Below are 8434 nucleotides of genomic sequence, written 5' to 3'. Positions count from 1 at the left end.
TGAGGGAAAGTCACCTTGGAATAAAAAAGAAAAAGACAAAGATGTTTCCTCATTTTGAAAACCGGAGTCCTGAGCAGGAGGGGTCCACACCAAGTTTTTGTGAAGGTCATTTTGCAGTATGGCTTTACTGTCAGCATCTCTAAAGACGGTCCCCAGAAATAAAGGGGCCAAGAAGGGGCTTTTCTAGAACCATTAGCAGGCCCCCTCCCGCACAGCTCCATTAGCGGGCCTTATTAAACCAACTCAGACAAAGAGCAAAGATGCCCTAGTTAATGGAGAGTCTCCGATAATTACTCTGCTCAGCTGCTTCTTTTAGGGTCTGAATGGCCTTTAAATAATGTTTCTCTTGCGGTGGTCGCAGACAATGACCTAGCAATCTGCTTTAAGCGGTGCCAATCCCATTAGCTGAAGAATAGCAAACTCTGTGTGTGTCTGTGTGCCAATGAGTGAGTGAGTGTGTATGTGTGAGTGTGTGTGTGTGTGTGTTGAGGAGCTCAGCTTACGGTAGAATCAGGTTTAAATGTTGCTTTCTTCCTCTTTTCCTCCCTTCCTTTATAAACCCATCCCTCCCAGGAATCAAAGGTATCACTGTGTTTACTGGGTCATCTACTGGGTGAAAATCTATTCCTGAAAATGGCAAGGGACCCCCTCAAATGGTTGCAGAAGATGCCTCTCATTCTTATTTACTAAGCGCTTTTCTGTAGGATGTGATTTTTCAACTTATCTCTGCCCTCGAAAAACTTCAAGTCCTGTACCACAATCGTGCAAAGAATATAGTCACCCCAATACACGTCTACTGTTCAAAGCTGAAAAGCTTTATAAATGTGGAAGAAAAAGAGTAGAAGACAAAACTAATAGGAGGGAACATTGAGACCATTGGAATATTTTCCCCTGTGGCCCTCTCTCCTGATGCTTGCAACTCTTTTTTCTAACAGTGTTGACAAAAAATTAATCAGTCGATCTAAGAAAGAAATGGAAAATTTTATTCAAGCCAAATTTGAGGATTATAACCCAAGAAGAGCATCTCAGATATCTCCGAGAACTGTTCCACCCGTTGGAAGTAAAGGCACAGTAAGCTTTTTGAGACAGAGGGCTGTACATCAAAAGACGTATTATTGACAGTTCACATAATCTAGATTTAAGCATCATTGTGGGGGGTCATGTGACCACTTACAAGATCAGGAAGGAATGTTCTCTTTAAGGAGTTGTCTTGTTTATGCTGGGAGAATGTTGCTTCTTATGGTTGAGCAGGTATTCCTGCCCATGGGGGAGGTTTGGTCGATGCCTGATGCCAAAACACAATGCACAGTGGGGGAGAGGGGAGGCCAAAAGGCAGAGAAGAATTTTTTTTGTTTAAATTTTTCTTATCTTGCCATAAAATATGAATTTTATTCCACAACTATGTAGTTATATTTAAAAACAAATTATGTCCTGGGCAGAGCATGTGAAAAAAGGGCAAGGTTAATTTATTTGGGAAGGGTCAAAGGCTCCAACATGAAAGTGTGAAGAAGTTCAATCATGAGCAACTTTGTAATAAAAATGAGTAAAACAACATTCAGATACACAGAAGTGAGTCAGCTCTGGCTGGAACCTGCTCTTTGCCTACAGGACTTTTTCAGGGGTTCCAGAATAGTCTAATTCAAGGTTTTGAACAGAGTGTGAAAACAGGCCAGCATAACAAAGTGGGCTGACTCCAGTTACACAAATACATGGGAGTGAGTTATGCGCAGCTCAGCGAGTCTCACAAAGCATCCCCAACACACACACACACACACACACACACACACACACACCCTGTTTGACAACTTCTGGAAAAAACAATTACACTGCAGCCAACAGGATAAAAGCTATTTTCTGATTCTGGGTTCTAGAAAGACACCATAGGCCAGGAAATATTCTGCTTGGAAAAAGTAAGAGGATGTTCCATTCCATTCTCATTCATTTTAACATCTGCCTTTTATTTTAGTGACTGTGAACAGCTTATGTATAGGGTTCCTTCTGAATAATTTAATTTCTGATGTTATTTAGTTTCAAAAGCATGAATTTACAAACTGATATCTATCTGAGAGATGTTGGTTTCTTGTACATGCACCATTAACAATCTACCTGTTGGGTAATGGCTTCATTTGCATTATAATTCGTTAAAATGTGTGAAATAAGGACTCCTCCTGCAGGAACTGAAGAAAGTGTTTTGGGCCTTGGGGCTCTTTTGTATCAGTGATTCCCATTCTGGTGAAAAGCACTGAATAGTGTGAAAGTTCATTTGGGTGTGTGGGGAAAGAGAGAGAACTTTTAGAACAGATAAGAAAGGAAAAGGGGATCCAGCTCTTAGGCATAGGCTTGAACCTTGGGTTAGAGTTTTTTTTAAAAAAACAAGCTTGGGCTTCCCTGGTGGCGCAGTGGTTAAGAATCCGCCTGCGCTCAACACAACTAAAGAAAGCCTGGGCGCAGCAACGAAGACCCAACGCAGCCAAACATAAATAAATAAATAAATAAATTTATCAAACAAACAAAAAACAACCTTAAAAATTACTCTTAAAACCAAATTGAATTCTGGAACTCAATAGTCTTCGACATTACAAATATAAATTTTTCATTAGATCTTACTATGGACTATCACGGTGTTTGGTGCTGTGAGTTATAACGAGTATAATAAACATAATCCATCATCCTAGACTTTGTGGCTAGGTCATAATTCAGAGGTCCTGATCCCCAATCCAGTGCCTTTTCTAGTGTAGCAAAGCCTCTTTTACGACATGATTACTTTATCATAATCGCATAAGTACTAAAGATGGAATATTGCATTATAAGGGTTGACCCCCAGTAGAACTACCAAGTACTACCCTTAGATCTGGGCAACTGGGCTGCTGACCTGGGCTCTGTGCTTTAGGTCCTCCTCTGGCTACATCTCTTTCTGGCCAAGAAGGTGATTACCTGGAGCCTCCTCCTTCTAGACCAGGTTCCTGGGGCATCAGAATTCCCTGTACCAAAGCCAAGAGTCTATCTCTAGAGCTGCACAGGCGTTTTCCCCAGGGCTTCCTGGGGGCTGATCCAGCTGCCGGGGTGTTCTCAAAAGCCTGAGGAGTGACTATGGCTGGGAAAGCTGTAAATAAAGTTAGGCATGGCAGCCGAGGGGTCTACATGCACATATTTGGGGCTTTGTGGTGCAGGACAGGGTCTGGGCTGGGAAACTGAAGGCATCCATTTGTTTTCTTGCCCTGGCTCTTGTAAATATCAGGGTATACCTGCTCAGCTCCCCGGTTCTGGTGAAATGAACTTTGTATGTATGTATATGTGTGTGTTTGTAATTTTTTTTTTACACTACTCTGCAATGTAATATCTTCACATTTAGCTCCATGAAATAATAGCTCACTTATTGGGGGACTTATATTGCCAAACACTAATACAAACTTTTACCGTGAATTAACTTATTCAAAACACTTTGAGGTAGATAATGTTATTACTATTATCACATTATTATTATTGTCACCATCCCCATTTTACCTATGGGGAAACTGAGGCACAGAGAAGTAAAATAATTTGTGAAGACCTGAGAATGAATAAGTGCCAGAGCCAGGATTCTAATTACAAGACAATGCAGCTTCTATTCTGTCTCCTCTGCTTTTCCACCACAATTCTACTTATCCTTCAAGGTAGGCTCAAGCCCTTGGTTTTTCGTAGAGGCCTGTCTGAGTAGCTCCATCCTCCCTCTAATCTTCTGAACTTCTGGAATTTCTTTTGCCTTTATCACTTGTTGGGTATTTACTGTTTTGGACCACTGGACATCTTTCTATCTAGAGGTGAAAGATGACTAGACTCTTGACTGACAGTTAGTTGAGTAAGGTGACTTGTTTCCCAGAACAAGGATGGTGGACTCATAACTCAAAAAAGGACTCATTGCCCCAGCTGCTGGAAGTGGTGTCAGTAGATTGCCTTCAGTGGTCAAACCCTCCAAGGACTGTATCAACTGCAGGGGGCCACCTTGCCCAAGACCGTGCTCCCTCTCAGAGTAGCCCACATCCCCTGACTGATGGATGTGGACATGGAAAGGCCTGGCCGTCTTGGTCAGTGGTGTGCTGAATCCAGCTCCTGCTGGCTCTTGAGACCTGACTGTGCACACCTCCAACCCCATGTTCAGTGACACGACCTCCAGAACTTGAAGTTAGGCATCGTGTGGTGTTTACACCATGGAAATTGGAAGACAGTAACAAATCAGGGCTTTTGTTTTTTCACAGTCAATATGCCAGCACACCACTTGTTCTTGGCCCAATTCAGGACTATTCTAAAGCCTCTGACAGGCCAATCTGTCTCAGAGGTCTTCATGGGGGTGGCAAGGCTGCTGTTGGGCCTTACAACTCTACCTTTCCCTCTGCCCAGTTTGGCTCTCACCCCTCCCATATACACGTGCTGATCCCACGGGCACTCCCTGCATGCTGAACTCTCTCTGAGTTTGATTCCTGGGAACTCAACCTGCAACTCTTTTTTTTTTTTTTTTGGTGAGTTAAGTTTTATTTGGGGCAAAATGAGGACTATAGCCAGGGAGAAAACTTCTCAGATAGCTTTCAGGTCAGGTGTTGAAGGGCAGCAACTCCTGCAGCTCTTACTGCTGTTAAAGTTTACCTAACTTTGCAGATTGCTTAGGCATTTTATCAGGAATGCTAGGTTTTCCCAGAAGGAAGTTTAGAATATACCATACAAAAAGGTTCTGTCCCATGTCAAGATTGAAAAAGTTTTCCTTTCACAAGGTTTTAACTTTCTGGACCATTCCATCAACAGGTAAGCTCTTAATGGAGGCCTCTGGTTGGTACTAACCATCATGCAAGCCACCATGAGCCCATGAACTGCCTACCTGGAGAACAATGAATTCCTGTAATATGTGCTTGTTGAATGACTAAAATGAAGCACATTCAAATTGCCCAATTAAAGACGTTTTTCTGTAAGATTCTATCACTTATTCTTGATCTTTCTGGTTAAAAAGGACATAGTATGTGGTAGTAGGGTGGGGAATCATTGAATATTTTGCTTCATTGAAGGCTTTTCACTATTTTTTTCTGTTTGCCTATTTGTAGAAGTGATAGCAAAAGACTCAAAAACATATATGGCCTGATCATTGGCTAATCAGAAAGAATCCTGCCTCTCATGCAAGAGAAGGGTCAGGTATCAATCCTTTGGGTGTTGAATCTTAGGATGGGTGGGGAGGGAATTCCTTGGAAAGAGACTTGGGACACTTAGGAAGCTTAGGGACAGAAGCTAGTTACCAGCTTGTATGCAACTGTTTCAATATTTCAGCAATGAGATGGCCTTGCAGGTGCCTCCCAGCTGAATAGCAAGCTCATTTGTACTTTTAAGCTGCTCCACTTATGACTTTAGTATTCTACATCTCAAATGCTTTTAATTTACCTAACGAGACAAACAAATATTATTATATTGCTCTCAGTGAATATCCCAATCATCTTTACCTGGGCATATCTGTGCACATGGGGTGAGGTATAATTGGCTTGCAAATTCTAGGCTATAAATAGCACCAACATTTTCTGATTAAGTTTAAAATATTTTTTGATGCAACTTTTGTTTTACTTCTTGGAAGACAGTATTGCTTTATTGAATCTGGACTTGACCATTATTTTATAAAGGAAAGCTAAGAGGAAAAACTTTTAATGAAGAGATACAATAATAAAATCTCCTTACATGTCATTTGGTATTTCACTTTGTTTTAATGCACATTTATTAAGATAATTTACTAGGTACCATAAGTGGTGTGGAGAATACAAAGATGAATAAGGCAAGCTCCCTGCCCTTCAGGGGATGCAGAGGGGATATAACGGGGGATCCTAAAGCAGGGTAATGGGAATGAATGGAAGAGTATCCAGGAGTGGTAAAAAAATGTAAGTCTGGAGTATAGAGTGGGAGAAAAGAAATATTCTGGAGATAAGTCTGGAATGGTGGAGTGTTAGGATGCTTTCAGTTGTAAATGACAGAGACCAACACAAACCACCTTGAGCAAACAGGGATTTAATTGGCAGTATAACTGCAAGGTCTAGAAGGTATACATAGGTGGCCCTATGGATGTGGGGTAATAATGATGTGTCAAGGTAGGGTCATCAGCTGTAAGAAATGTATCACCGTAGTGCAAGATGTTGATAGTGGGAGAGGTAGTGCGTGTTTTGGGGCAGCGGTTATCTGGGAACTCTGTACTTCTCTGCTCATTCTCTACAAAATAAAGTCTATAAAAAAAAAAAAAAGCAGCTGGGGCTTTTGAATAGAGATGTGAATTTAAATATTTAAATTCAGAGGAGCAAAATGACCTCTGCTGACCAAATGGAGGCCTGAGAGCCAGCAACTGCCCAGCTGAGATCGTTCTCAGCCTTTGACTTTTCATCCTTTTTCTGGGATCGCACTGAGAATCTATATTAGTGATAATGAGTAGATCTAGTCATTCTGTAAATGTGGCTTTTTAAGGCATTTTATGTGCCAGACCCTGTGCTTAATGCATGGTGGGAAAAAAATCACAAAGCATTGGCCCTGCCCTCCAACTTCATAGACTGGTATAGTTTTTCTCAAAGAATAGTCCAATAAGGAGCACTTTGAGGCACTTGCTAAAATAACAGAATTCAGGACTTTTTGTAGACCTCCAGAATGAGAATCTACAGGTGTCTGGTTGGGCCACTCAAGATGGCTGTTCTCTTGCTCTCTGTATCCCCTCTGCTCGACCAGTGCTTGCTGCACCTACACCCTGCTCACATGACTGACCTTCCTGTGCACTTGCCCCAGGCCCCAGATGGTGATGGTTCTGATCAGAGGGGTGGCGAGGGGCGTGCCCCTCTGCTGGTTTCCCGGGTAACCCATGAGCCAACCTGACGTCAATTTCACCTATAATTGGCAATTTCCCCCCCACTCCCGGGCCGCCCCACCCCCAAGACTGGGTGCATGACCCAAGAATTTGCATTTTCAACAAGCATTCAAGAGCCTTGACACTCAAAATGTGGCATCACCTGGGAGTTCACTAGAGGTGCAAAGGCCCCACCATAGACCTCTTGAATCATGATCTGCATTTTAACAGGATCCCCACACATTAAAGTTTGAGAAGCACTATTCTAGAAGATTCTGTTACATGCTGAAGTTTGAGAATCAGTGGCCTGGGAAGACTAATGAGTATATAGATGAATTTGGTACAGTGTGATGAGTGCATTTATAGAGGAACATGTGAGTTCCTCTGGGTATGTTTAAAGGATCAGGTTTCTCTGTCAGAGATTTCCAGGAGAGGTGTGATGCCACTTGCATCTTAAAAAGCAAGAAGTTGGCCAGGCTAAAGGGATGGGGCAGGGGTGACAGCTCTCATCAGAGGAAACCCAGTGTCAAAAGTCCTGAGGCAAAAGAGAACACTGCATGTTTAAGGAACAAGAGATGTATCTCGAATTGCAGTATAAGTTTTCAAACAAACATTTAAACTCTAAACATCAACCAAAAGAGATATTTTAAAAAATTCAATGGTTAAAGATTCTCTTATTAATCTTTAAGGGAGTGCAGGAATTAGATTTTTCGAATCTTATCATGCTGTTTCTCTGGCCTCCTTTGACAATTTTTTTGTGTGTGTCCATTTCTTCATTCATTCATTCAAACATATATATATTACACACTATGCTTTGTGCCTATTATGTGGTGGTGAGTGAAACCAAACTAGTTTCTGCCCTCAGGGAGTTTACAGGTGAGGCTGGAGTGGGAGTGGAGAAGCCAATAAAACAGGTAAATTTTTAAAATGTGTAATTATAAATTGAGAAAATGGCTAAGTGTGCTATGATGGAGAATAAAGCAGGAGACTTCAAGGAAGGTCTTCCAGCCAGACTGAGGTAGGAGATAGATGGGCCCTTGGGCTGGACAGCTGGTGTTTGTCAAGTGGAGTAAAATTGAAGCTTTGTTCTCACTCCAAGGCCAAAGCTAGTGGCGGAAGCTGAGCTCTGCTAAAGTAAAGAGATAAGACGACCACTCCTGAGGTCAAGGAAAACTTCCCTGTCTGCGCATGTGCAGAAAGGCTCCTTGAGGGTCAAAAAGGGAGGGGGCGCCACCCCATAATAAGTGTGGACATACACCCACAGGTTTCTGCGGTGGGATCCATCTTAGCAAAAAGTTGCACGCAGCCCCCCCCCCCCCCCCCCCCCATCTATTGGCTAGGATTCCTGGTTTTCATCCAGGCTACCCAGGTTCAATTCCTGGACAGGGAACTAGGATCTCTCTTCAGGACCATTCACTGCTGTCTCTCCGAGATCAAGATCACCCTATCCTCTTGCAACGTGGCCAAAGTCACTGTGGGGTGGGTTGGAGTGTCTCACAAAGGAGCACTCAGGTTGCCCACCAGTGCGCATACACACACACACACACACTTTCTGTTTTGCTGGGAATCCGAATGGGGGTTAAGACCTCCTCTCAAAACCATCCT

This window comes from Balaenoptera acutorostrata, chromosome 8 (genome assembly GCF_949987535.1).
Source record: "Balaenoptera acutorostrata chromosome 8, mBalAcu1.1, whole genome shotgun sequence".
Taxonomy (NCBI): domain Eukaryota; kingdom Metazoa; phylum Chordata; class Mammalia; order Artiodactyla; family Balaenopteridae; genus Balaenoptera; species Balaenoptera acutorostrata.
This window is presented reverse-complemented; position numbering follows the sequence as displayed.